The following is a 14162-nucleotide window of genomic DNA, read 5'->3' as shown; positions in this document are numbered from 1 at the left end:
ACACTGAGATAGAATAGACGCTCTTTCAGAATTTTCATGAAAAACAGGTCATAGCCTTGTGGTTTGGTTCGCACTAGGGCACCCAAAGTGACAGCTACACAATGGTGAAAAAAACCTGTCCCCTTTCCACCCACCACATTGCATGTGGTGAAGATCATCGTTGTGCGTTTACATCGAAAGTACTTGGGGAGCTTTCACTCCCCCGTTAGGTTATTTGGGACGAGCAGTGAGGCTCATAAATAGGGTTAGAAGTACCCCTTCGGAAGAGGAATATCCACCTAAAATAGATCTATTTCAAAGGCAGTGGCCCAAGAGCAATTGCTGTTTGGGGTCCTCAATATAATTCAAACCACACTGTCTCCCAGAAAAAGCTTTTAGTTAAGGGGCTATGATTTTAAGAAGGCTTTATACCCCATATGTGCACTATGGATCATGGAACTAGGAAGCAGTAAAAGCTGAGTACAGCTAGTATACCAGGGACTGACAGCATTATGACTTTTATCAGTTGTGTGAGAAATAAGTCCAGTCTTAGTAAGACAGTTAAGCCAATATGACCATACTCCTATGCTACAGATTTATGGTACACAGTCCACCCTATAAAGCAATTGTTTAGAAACCAAGGTCTTGAAAACCCTTGTTCGGACAAGTAGTCCTTGTTCTCAAGTTCCATTGAACCTCCTTCACTTCAGCCAGAGCAGTCCCAAAAAACTGCACCAGGCAAGTAAGCAGACTGTGAGAGACTCAGGCCACCAAACGTATAGCCCCTCATGTCCTAGGGTAGTCCAGCTTGCCTCGCAGAAGCATGGAAAACAATAAGCCAAACATTACGAATTCATCACCCGGAAGCTACATGGACCAGCAGAGCAGACCTGGACCAGCTTATTCTTGGCTCTGCCAATGACATCTATTGCTCGGGCCTCAGCTCCCCCACCGATATAACTGTAGAGGTAAAGCTATTTTGCAAAGCCCTTTTATATCTGTAAATGAAAAACATATAAATGCCAAATGTTGTTGTAATGAAAAGTATTTTCCTGGACTGTTCAGAATCAGTGGGAAATTCATATTGGAGACCGCTCCTGGAATGTTATTGCAGTGGCACTTTTACAGCATGAGTGCTTTCCTCCAAAAATATAAAGTCTTGAAAGGATAAAGTAGATCAAGTTTAGTGGTTCAGGATCAGCCAGTTACTCAATGTTACTGCAGTTAGAAGGAGGTAAAGGGAAGATGGGTGATTTCAGTAAGGTACCTACAGGGAGATGTGTGCCAGGATTCAAGCCTGGTGATTCATAAGCTGTTCGTCAGTAGCTGTTAAATATCTGCTTTTTGCCAACGCTCACTGTTTCAGTCTGCCAAAGATACTGGATAAACAGTCGCTGTAAAAAATTTATAGTTTCTCTGGGGAAAACAAAAGCTTTTTGTGGCATAATACAACATCATAAATTAAAACTTCTTTTTTAAATTAAGAAGTTACATCATGTTTTGATGTAATGTGATGTGGCAGGTCATGCTTTTAATTTTAATAAGCTTAAAAAAGAGAGAGAGAGATTGAGATTTGGGAATATAAATGTTGTTTCTGAACCTATAACATCTCTTCTTGGAGGCTAGCGAGGCAGGTTCACCTCTGCCATCTGGGTTCAAGTCTTATTTCAGGAAAACAATTTGAAACAACTTCTGGAGGTATCAGCATCAGTTAACGAACTGAATTTCCACTCCACAGACCTTCCAGGAAATTGCCAAACAGCATTAGCACTACTATAGTATTTGTCATACTTAGATGTTGCTGTGCTTTAAAGAGAACTGTCATCTCCATCTTACCTTTTTTGAAGTGTCCTGTAACTTTCAGGTATCTCCAATTTTAAAAATTCCAGTATGAGAGATCCAGGACAGTATTTCACTGGTGCTTACAGTAAGTGCCCACTGATTTCAGGAGCAATCGCAGGGCTCCAAGAGCATCTCTGAATAGTCAGTCCTTGAACAGAGGCGTCTCACTTTGGAATTCAGAACCGAAACCCATCATGTTAGCAGTCACCTGCAGATGCAGGTCTTTATGGCACCGTAAGGTTATGACAGAGAGCGGAATTCACGTGTCTTTAAACTGATGTGAGCTTTCAGCATGTCTAAGACTAGGCCTGCAATTAGGTATAAAAAAGCCTTCTACCTTATGAACAGTAGACCTGGGTCCTCTTTTCTTTTCCAGAAAAAATTAAAAAAGTAATTTGTTCTTATGCATGAGCTAGCACAAAAGGGATATTAGCCTTGATTTTAACCTTTGGTCACAGCTACAAGAAATGGAAAGGGTCAGGCGTACAACAGGACTACACAAAGGGGAAATAATCACCTATTCAGCATTTCACCTCCTGAATTCTATTCATTTTTCTTTCAGCTCAGACACTGAAAGACGTGGTCTGAACCCTGCGTTTATTTAGTCATACCTGACATGGCTTTACGAGATGGCCATTGCTCTGTTCTCACTGACTTGGTCTGATTTCACCAGATGTGACTCCTGGAGGGGGATTGCCCTCATCGCACGTTGGCTTTGGCTGCGGAGCGATCCTGGAGCTCTCACTGCCTCCCTTGGCAGAAACTTGGCACTTTCTGGAGGAATCTTGCATAAGCCTTGGGAGAATGAAATAGGAAATGACTACTGCAACACAGCTGAGTAATGCGGTTCATTTCAAGCCGCTCAGACAACCACCTCACCCTCTGCTAAGCCCGAGGTAATTGATTTGGGGCTGTTTAGGGCGCTTGCCTTTCATTCTCCTTTCTGATTTCTCTTTTCAGTCCTCCTATTTATTTTCCTAATAGTTCATTTTTCCATTCTAACTCTCATTTTTATATTTTTAATCATATTCAGAATAGAGGAAAAAGGGTGACCCATTGTCCTCTTAAGTGACATCTAGTCTATGACTTGACTGACAGGAGGTACCATTAGAATAAGCATCCCTCCTCTGACTGAGACTATCCATGTTAACATTTCTGTACTCTGGGCTATATATTTGATCTTACATAGCTGTAAATTATGAGTGACTCCATCAAAGTCAGAGGCATTACTCCAGTGCTAACATGGTGTAGGTCAGCTCAGATTCATGCTTTCAGGATTTCAGATGTCTCACTAGGGCTCCTGTTGTATTGCTGGCCACTTCTGTCATTCAGTCTTGTCTGGGTAGAGTGAGCTGGCAAAAGTACTCGATACGTGAGCTTCTCGCAAGAATCATTGCCTTGAATTTCCTGAAGATCAGGTTCACGCTGGCATTTGAACTTGGCTATGGAGACAGAAGTATACAGTACATTACTATATTGTAAGTCGTATCAGGGCAATATCAAAACACAGTAAAAGTTAAACAAAATATCTGAAATCATTTTCTCTGCATACACAGAATGTGTCTCCTTAGGGTAAAACTGATCTTTCAATTCAGAGTTCACGTGGAAGGTAAACTACTGGAGACAGAGAAAGTTCAACATAATCAGCTGAAAACAACAGGCCTAGATTAAACGTTACCCAAGTTAAACTGTAAGTAGGAAAAAGCTTTTGCCTTCAGTTCCACAATTTTACATTCATGTTCTGTGATTGGTTTCCATACTGGTAATTTCTTTACATCAGAGAAAAGCTAGGAATGTTATGCAGAAGGTTGAACGGCTAGAATAGGGCTCTGTGGGAAGGGAGGAGGAATGCATAGTTTTGATTCATGTGAGAAGGAATGTGCTCACTAGGAATAAAGTTTACAAAACTCATTTCAGGAGTTACAAAACCACAATGAGATCAAAACTTGCACAATCTGCCTAACTGTTGGAAAACAGAGTAAGTAGCTGCAGAAATTGGTATGCAGGGAAAGTGGGGAGGGTCAAGGGTGGGGGAGCACTTAAGTCTCTTTGTAACTGATAGAAAACAGAAAAAAGGTTTTTAAGAACTTCATACTTTGTATTCTCTTAGATAATGAGAACATAAAACGTCTGGTTCTCATCTTTTTTACACTTATGTAAAATTAGGATCAACTCAACAAGTTAATGGAGTTACATAGGTTTAAATCTGGCGTAAGTGAGATAAGAAACAGGCCCATCAGTTCATTAAGGACTTCATTAACTGTGACTGGAATATCTTGCAGAGCCTGTGTTCCTGCAAATAAAAACATGCGTTTGAGGCCGCAGGAAGGTGTTCTGCATGCCCTGATGTGTATGCATACAACTAGCTGTCTATTTGGAAGTCAAAAGCTAGAGGGCTCTGTGTAGTTGCATCTGGGAGCGGGCGAGTACGAATTTGTACGATCGCAGGACTTGTGCAGGCAACAAGAGAGATGCGCACGCCGCGGGTCTCACCTGTCATCAGTGACACACGGAGCACAGAAAAATACGCACAGGTCTGCATGCAGACGAGACCTTCCATTTAATTAAATTTTGTCATGACTTCTTGGCTTCCAAAATTATTCTGTTTATGTTTATCTCACTTACATGTAAGTTAAATATATAAGTACATTCCACCATTCTGTGTTTTGTGATGAGGGATATGCTTATGGTCTTATGATGCTACTCAACCCACTCTATACCAATTTTACTCAAACATCAAAATAAACATACATTAAAAAATCCATCCACAGGAACGATGTGAAAAGCAAAGGCACAAGAAGCTCCCTCAAAAACTTTATTCCCCTTCATGATTGATGGGCTCCATTACTTCAACTTTGCTGTTTGATCAAATGGTAAATCGTGTAAATATACCACGAATAAGTGTCAAAGCAGTTTTGAAGAACTGAAAATTTTTGTTTAAGTTATAGGTCAAGCAGCAATTTCCCAGAACAACCCCTAATGAAAGCAAAGATTTTCTTCCTTTTAAGCACACATCAGACCAATCTAATTTACTAGGGAGAAAATTCACTTTAGTGCAGAAGGACAATCCAGACGTATACACTACTTATGCCCTTGTTAAGTGAAAATTGGGATAAGTGGTACTAAGTGGGTGCATAGATCTTAAGCTTGTCCTCTTCAATAGGGTGAATTTTACTCTTAATATGAAGTATAAGTAGAGCATCAGTGTTGTCTAGATTCTTCTGAGGACCATTAACACACAGCTGAGTTTCACCATAAAGATGTAGCAGAAAATGTAAATTAATTGAGAGTTGTTCTACTAGTTATATACTTCTCACTTATTGCTTCTTACTTGTAAACTGTGGACTCTATTATGTCTTGTCCGAGTTATACTGAAAAAAGGGATTTGAATTAATTTCTATCAGTTCTTCATGGGATTTCCTTATGCATTTCTACACAATTTCTGCTACTTGTTCTGCTGAAACTTTATCATATCAGAAGGAAATCCTGCAGATGCTTAATTTAGTCTTTGTGTGACTTGCTACAATTGTCCTTGAGAAGGTCTGCTTCAACATGGATGCAGAGGAAAGCAAATGAAGCTCAGAAACATACATTTAATACAGGTCCTCAAAACAAACTAGGTCTTCACAGCCACAGTTCCAATAGTCAGGGAAGGACCAATAATGGTAACATTCGATCTAGGAAAGATTCAAAATCTGCCTGAGGTAGCACCAGAGAGCAGCTTGGCTGGGTTTTTCAAGCTGTCCTTCCTTTAGACAGCACCACCAGACACACAGAAGGCCCCACTCTCTGAACTCCCAAGGTACGTTACACGTAGTACTCAGAATGGAGTAACACTCTGGAAATGAATTGGATTTCAGAGATGCAGCTCTGCAATAGAGAACGATGCCAGAAAATATGTAACATCAGCTATAGGTTGCCACACTTCCATCCTTGAAAAGAGAAATAAAAGGCTTTCAAAGACAGTTGTAGAGCAATTCTAACAAACCTTGTCAAAACTGTGGACTGGCCTAGCTCCTCTCAACTTGGTTGCGTTTCTGGTTCCTAGAGATGGTCAATCCCATCCTTTCATCGCTGATCCCCGTACCTCAGAGGGATAAGAAAGGAAAATACTCTAACAATTCCGAGCAGTCTCCTGAGAGAATTTCATTAGATGTTCACAAGTAGGTGGCTTGAATTGCTAATAAAGCTGGGAAGATTCCCTTTTCCTGTTTTATTCTCTTTTTTTTTTCCCGCTTGACCCGAAATCAATCTTATCTCTGGTTCAAAAAGCCTTGTTGTCCCAGGGAAATGTAAATGACACCTCTGTGTGAGAGTTAGTGATTTTGGCTCATGGCCCTAATGTCGTTTCATTGCTTCGTACATCAAAAGAACGTCCCCTGACACAGACATTGGTTTACCTTAGCTGGAGTGACTCATCATTTTCCCACAATTAAATTTTTGAGCTCTAATGCAAAGCAGACTTATCTGCTTTGACAGGACAGTACAGAATAAACAGAAAAGACTAAATTTGTATTGGCAGCTACCACTGCGCTGCAGTTATGAGTAATACAGCATAACTAGAAAGGACACCAAGAAATCAAAATAGATTCTAGTTGCTGGAGAACCAAAAAAGAAGAAATAGCTGTTGATCCCCAGTAACTGACTGTTTGGTATTGTATCAAGACACCGGATGGTAACAGCACCAATAAATGTTTCCCGTCTTTCTCCCCTGTCTATATTCTTTCTTTTTTTTTTTCCTCTTTTCTTTTCTTTTTTTTTCTTTTCTTTTTTATTTCTTAAAAAAACAGATATGCCACTGTGGGTAATTTCTATATGTGCTACATATACTAAAGGGAAAAAAATATCCTTACAATTTGGACCACTATTCAAGCATACCAATTTCCTCAAGCCTATGCCCTGCCTCGCTTAGGCCAGCACTTCCCACAGAGCCTCCCATCTGCACAGCTCTCCGTTTCCCACTAACGAAGCGGGATGCTCGGATGCTGCTGCTGTGTGACCCACATGCAGCTACACTGCCAGAGAAGCTACACACTCCAGTGGGTCCAGGAGGCCTCCCTGGAAACCATCTATCCCTACACTGGTTTAAATTCAAATTTAATTTCTTCTGGCTACATCCTGAAGACAATTACACGGTGTCACAGATGCTTTCTTGCCATGTGATGGGGGACATCTGTCACACCTGGAAATACTAGCAGAGGTGTGGTAAGAGAAGGGAAGTAAATCTGTACCCAAAAAATCATTTGAATCTTACCTTGGAGATAGTTGGTTGCAGAAGGGAAATGATTCATGAACTCAGCATCTTCAAAAATGTATGGTCGGTCATCATTTTCTAACTGAGAAAAGACATCCATTGAGTTCAGCTGGGTTAAATTCCACCAAGCCCATGGGTCCAGCGTTTCTGGCTGGCTGGCTGGCAGTCAACCAGTCAGGCAGACATGCTGGGCGTGGGGACATACGTAGAATTTTGGTTTATGCTCAGATCACATTGCTCCAAATTTACATGTGCAATTAGTATGTCTGCGCACACAGATCGATAAACCAAACTCCTTGGCACATGCTTAAGCAAATTAGGACATGATTACATACAGTTAAAAATTTGGATTCTAAACCTTTGTACACTTCTGTTGTGATATTTTGTAATTGCTAATTGCAACAATATCTGTGCAGGGTATGTAATTCAACACAACAAGTGTTTTTAGCAGCAGGTGAATAAGATCAGTTATTGAAACAGCAAAATTATTGCCAACATTGAGAAAATTAGATAAAAATGCAAGGTCCAAAGAGCCTCATTCATATCAGATAAAACACAAGCTGGAGTAAACACAGAAAACTGTTAACTTTACATATCAATAAATAATTTAAATAGTTTACAAGAGAACGGAATGGCTTAGCATGGTTTTTGACTCTTCAGCATCATAAACAGAGTAGTAATACCATACAGTTCCGCTCATATATTTATATTTTGCATACTCACCTATTGTATTCTATGATTAAACTGGAAAGCCTTGAATATTAATATACAGCAGACACCAAGTTCTCACTTTAAAAGCTCACTACCCAGTGCATAAAGAAGTGGTATTGTGCTGTTACAAAAAAGAGCTCGTGAAGTCTGATTTCACTGCTGGATTACATCTAGTCTTACTTTTGGTCCTGAAGCAATGCTTGGCATCCTTCCTTCAAAACTAATGTAAGCCCTCATCTCTTTACTAATGTAAGCCTCTCCGTCATATAAGACAAGTGTTGTCTGGAGAAGGCCCTAAGTAACTTCGGTTTCACTGTGGAAATGCAAGTTTTAACCTTCGTGACTGCACTGGAAGCCTTGGGAACTCGGTCTGAGAGTTGTTCTATGAACCAAACAGGATACGCCAATAATGCCCAGTGCCATCTGTATGCAAAGGATAGTTCTCTAGGGAAAGATGAATAGACATGGCTCTGCGCCAGCATGTTTTTGGACTGCCACGAAGAGGTCATCACTTCTAATTAATTTTTAAATACAAAGAATCAAGGACATAGAATCATAGAACCATAGGGTTGGAAGGGACCTCTGGAGATCATCTAGTCCAACCCCCTGCCAGAGCAGGGTCACCCAGAGCAGGCCGCACAGGAACGCGTCCAGGCGGGTTTGGAATGTCTCCAGAGATGGAGACTCCACCACCCCTCTGGGCAGCCTGTGCCAGCGCTCTGCCACATGATACCCTTAATGCATAGTACAGGACCATCTTCCATTTCTCTTGTGCAAGAGCACCTCTGTTTGTACGTGTTTGCATGTCCTGTAACATAAAAGGATATAGATGTGGCTAAGTCCTGCAGGAACTATGGTTTGAGATTTGCTTCACAGATCATTGTAAAGTGATCAGACAATTTAAGGATTTCATAGGCCACATGCATTCTGGATCCAAGTCTATGATCAAAACCAAGAGCAACACAGATTCTCATGTTAGACTGCACGTTCTGCCTTTCTTCGTGGCAACTTTACCGTTAAAAACAAGGATATAGCAAAGCCTAAGTGAAAAGGATTAATGTACGTGGTCTTTCTCTCTTACCTAAGTTTTACATAATGCTGGGTACTTAAGACCTATTATCCTTTAGCCCTCCAAGACAGTGACTGTGTCAATTTGCTCCTCATAAATAAATCCCTGATAAACTGACCATCACCTTAGAACAGAAGGAGTTTTTAACAGATTATAGCTCTTTTGATCTGTTTGCCCCTGTCATGCTGAAACACCTGTATAATTTTGGCTGGAGTCTGGAAGGAGTATTTCACAGCTCATAGCTCATGCGTTGTTTCTTAACCCCCTGCCCTGTTTACCAGTAGTTTTATCTGGATTTTTTGGTGTTGCCTCCCAATGTTGACTTATTTCCTGGCAATCCTACAGTGAATTTCCTAGACATACAGTAAACATTCATGCCCAAAGTCAGTCACATGCGGCATTCATAAATTAATGCCACAGTCCCATGTCCTTCACACTTTTGTTTTCACTTTAAGATTCTTTCTTAATAAGGAATAATGAACATCAACACCCAGTTATTCAGTAAACCAAAGCATATAAGCAATTAAATTAAATTAAATTAAATTAGCACAGCCAAGCAAACAAAGCAGTAATCATTCAAGTCCTCTATTTAGGCTCCAGCCATAATGATAGACTGAAGAATAACAATACATTCCAGTAAGGACAATCAGTATTAAATTTTTAATTTTTAAAAATCTTAAACACTAAGTAAATACTAATTTTTGTGACAAAAGATTCCTTTTAAATAGTCTTTCCCTCTCACTTCAAAATGTGACAAGTCCCAGACAGAATTGGTCTTTTATAAGCTTCGTGTTACTGGAGTATATTCAGCATTACCTTCTCCGTACAGTTTTAGCTCATATCCTCCTGGGAGTCTCCACCACTCTCCGTGAATGTACTAAACCAAGGATTGGCCAGTCCAGAACAGTAAAGGATGAAGGCATTAGAGAATAGTCTTGGGTCAAGAATTATTATTGCTAGAGGCCTCCAAAATCTAGTTATGGGTTTCAGCAAACCCTGTGGGCTCTTATGATAATGCTTTTCTACAGTATTATTGTTATATGGCATTAAATCAGTCAGATTCATGAGCAACAAGAGGTCAATGTCTGATTGAAATTCATAAGGTCAAAAAGGAAACTAAAAATCAATTTATAAGATATGAAGATTTAGGTTCAAACTATATCCATGAGCAATAAAATTTCACATCCATAAATGTAAGAAATCAGTTATTAAACTTGAGGGGGGGGAGAAGACTTATTAAGTTTTACACACACATAAGGCAGCTAACACATAATTTTATCAGACATTACTGAAATCCTATGTGTAATATAAGAGATGATGGGCTAAAATGCTAAATGGTTTAGCACTAAATTATTAAGTGATGTATCCCTAAGGTATTAAAAAGATAAGAAATGCAGAGCAGGTGTCTCTCCCACCAACTCTTGATCACTAGTTTAAGTGCATATTGATAACAAATGCACTTTAGAGGCAAAATAGTATTAGTAATATTTTTGCTGTATGAAAGCCTCATGTCAGAATGACTAAAAGCTTCTACCTGACAAAGAAGTGTTCTCATACATATATATATGTATATATATATAAATATATATATATATATATATATAAAATCACTCTAAGTGTTAGCTCCCTGTAGAACTCCAATGTATTGGAGTTAGTTTGATACTTAGACACAAGTAAATAATGTAGGTGGAATAGCAACTATACCACATTGAGAATGAGAATTATAGCAACCACTCTTACCTGTTCTGAAATGAAAACACTTTTTTATTAAAATTACAGATTAATGGAGATTCATGTATGCCAAAAAGTATAAAAACGTAATACTGCAGATAACTATGGTTACTGCTAGTCTAGCCAGTGCATTTCACAAGAACTCTCTTTTCCTATTAATTTCCTAGTGGTGCCACCTTTGCACCGGCTCTCTTGTTTTAAAACAGAAGGCAAACAGCGTGGTGGTGATGCCCTCTGCAGTGCTAATGGTCCCTCCCGAGTAAACATTTGGGGCGGGATGTGCGTATGCTTCCAAGAGAGTGGTGCTCAAAAGTGATATTTTGGCCTCTTGCTCCATCCTGCCCCAAAAGCAAACTAAAAAAGCCAAAGACTGAACTTCCCTCTGCTTCCAAACCTTCCTCATTTCCCTGTTTCAAACAACTCACATCTCTTGCCTCCCTCCAGGGCTTCACCTGCCGTTTCCACCCGTGCTGGCCCTGCCCAGGCAGGCCCAAGGCAGAGATGAGGTGGGGCAGCCGGCCCTGGGGAGCAGAGCTTCTCTGCCCTCAGCTCCAGGGATGCTCCAGTCTGCCTTCTCCTGCTGCCTGGAGAGACCCTGACTCTTCCCCGGCTCAGCAACCTCCATCTGCCCTTGGAGGAGGAACGAGAATGAAAGAAGGCTGATTATGGGGGAAGTGCAGTACGAGCTGCCAACCTCAGGAGTACCATGGACCATGGGTGCTCCCAAAATCCCATGGGAATGTTTTTTTCAATTATTCTACTCTTTTCTTCTCTTATGATGACTTCTGCTATCCTTATTCAGAAGGACAGGGATGCAATTCATCCAAGCGCTTTTGCAAAAATGCCTGTGTCTGAACTCTGACACAGAGGACTCCTTGGCAATCGCCTTCTAGCCTTCAGCTGAACATGTATTTTACACCAGTGTTCAGATTTCTTCTTGTTCATAGTCATTCATCACCATACCAAAAGCCGGTAGGATTGCCTCCTGTTATTCTTACTTTGATGATGGTTCAACTTGGCTTAGCTCCTTCTTCCTTATCTTTCTCTGGCTACCCGTTCTCCAGCTGCTTAAGTTTAGTCATTTGTCTGGTCATGACTTTTGTCTTTTTTTCAGATATTAACTTTTGCATCTTCCCTGTTCAACGCAGAACTCGCTACCTGCCGTGGTTTTATCGAGAAAATTTTTGTGGCCTGGGTTGCTGAAACCAGGCTATTCTCAGAGAACATCTTCCATGTAAGAACAGAAGTTGGATATTGCTTTGTAGCTCTCCATAAAAGATTTCACAATGTGAACTCTGCAAACTCTGAAGACTCAGATGGCAAATAAAAACAGCCTGTCAGTATTGTGTTAATAATAATGTTTGGGGTTAGGCCATGACATTTAGAGCTAGATATATCACAGCACCATTTGAGCCACAGCTTTCACACACCTCCAACCTCTTCTCCTTTGAGCCTCGATCTTCAAAACAAGTGTCTTCAGTGAGACTGGAGAATCTGATCATCTTTAATCCTGGGTAACGCACTTAAGCTGATATCTAATCTTTCCTTAATAACACCATTATTCTCTGCTGTTCAGCTGTCACTTTTTCCTGTCCAGATCTTTGGTCCCTGTTAGTAAACCACAGATGGGAGCTGCCCAGGCTGACAGACCATCAGGTACAGGTGAGTGGGTGTGGGGTAAAAACGGTGCACGGGGCTTGTGCAGACCTTTGGCCGACACTCGCTTGTGTCCGGGCTCATCTCTGACCAGGGCACAACCTTCTCTGGACCAGGGCACCAGCTGCATTGGTTTTCCTAAAGCATCTTCAAAAGTGACGCACTGCTGTGAGCGCCAGGATGATGATTTAAATGAGCTAAATAAAAATATGTTAATGTCAAAAAAGTAAGAGGAATACCAACAGAGATTTAAGACAGATTACAAATTACAGGTGACAATATAATGTTTGATGATGTTTTAAGAGTAAAAACCATTACATACAAAGCATGCCTCACCTAAGTGAAAAGAAGTACGTTACATTCCTTGGATTGAAGCAGGTTGAATTTCACAGCAAAATCTTTCTAAGCTGGCCATTTCATCAGGGACTACAAAAGTTTCCAACAAAATGAAGTCTTTGCCTTCATTTCAATGGATTTCAAAGTAATTCCAGTTTTAGGTCCCAAATAAATTCATAATTCCTCTTCCCGAGTTTGATACATCTTACAGTTGTGTCATGGTCCCAATCCATGTATAATGTGAGTCAGACCAACAAAATTTGAATAAAAGCTTTAGAATAAGGGGAATTAAAAATAGAAATGAACGGGGGTTTGGGTTTTTTTCCCCCTCCTTGTAATATTTTGTTTTTCATTAGCCTTTTCAAGTTGGAGACTAGCATTTAGATTTCCAAGCTTTGCTCTCTGGCTGGGAATGCTAATAATTACTTCTGAAAGATACAAAAATGAAACTCTTGGATAATAACATGGCTGTAGGGATTTAATGAATTCCCCTGGGACTACCCAAATTGCAAGAGCGGCCAGCATTACATCACTTGATGGGGATACAAGATGTTTTCGGAATAATCATGTAAAATTAAGGCAAGTGATAATTTTAGTGGTTTCCCCTTTATTTTTCTGTACATAAGCAAACTGCCATCGATCAGGATTTGTTAACGGAATAAGCAACCAAAAAAAATCAGGTTATACAATGACAAAGAACATTCTTATGCATGTTTACAATGATTCTTTAGTAAAATTATCTAGTAATGTTATGATTGTTATATTAGCAATATTTTAATATAGTAAAGCTTAAATTATATTACCAAAAAATTATAAATCATTATGTAAAATGATATATTCTATGGCTAGCAGGATACCTAAACACTACTGTAAAAATGAAAAAAGGATCTATTAATGCAATAAACCTACTTAATAAAAGTTGCTTTCATATTCAAAACCAAAATATTAAAGCATGCTCCATATCTGAAAGTCAAAAGTGAAAGAATAAATTAACTAAGGTTAAGAACCTTGTAGCAGCTGACTAACAAAGCTCTAGGGCATTATAAAATTTCATGCTCTTGTAATAAAAAGGATAAAGAATTGGCTAGAAGACCACTAAAAGTTAAAATAAATGAACATAAAGTAGATGAAAAAGCTTGACACGACTGAGACCACAAATGTGTAAAGACCAAAGACACAGTTTCAAGCCATTAGAGGACTGAATTAAATGCAAAATGAATCCTAGTAGTAAATTAATAGAAAATTACAAAGGTAAATGAGCTCTGTTTCACAGTTACAGAAAACTTTTAATATCATTTTTATATCATTTTTTTTCCTGGTACTTGAAAACAGAAGTGTGATGAGTTAAATTCTGGCACGTGCCCAAACCAGAAACAATTCTTAATATTTCTGCATATAGAAAAGTCACATTTTATAAAATAGACCGAAGCATGATCACACAAGATATTTTCCACTTAAGATATGGTGGGAGCAATTTACCATTTAAATCTATATTAAAAATTTGTTTTATATAGTGTATTAAAGAAAAGCTCTAAGCTCAGCCCCACCTTCTTTTATGTAAATCTTCAAAAGTGATGATGAAAA

Source organism: Rissa tridactyla, chromosome 12 (assembly GCF_028500815.1).
Source record: "Rissa tridactyla isolate bRisTri1 chromosome 12, bRisTri1.patW.cur.20221130, whole genome shotgun sequence".
NCBI classification, from domain to species: domain Eukaryota; kingdom Metazoa; phylum Chordata; class Aves; order Charadriiformes; family Laridae; genus Rissa; species Rissa tridactyla.
Note: the sequence above shows the minus strand (reverse complement) of the source record.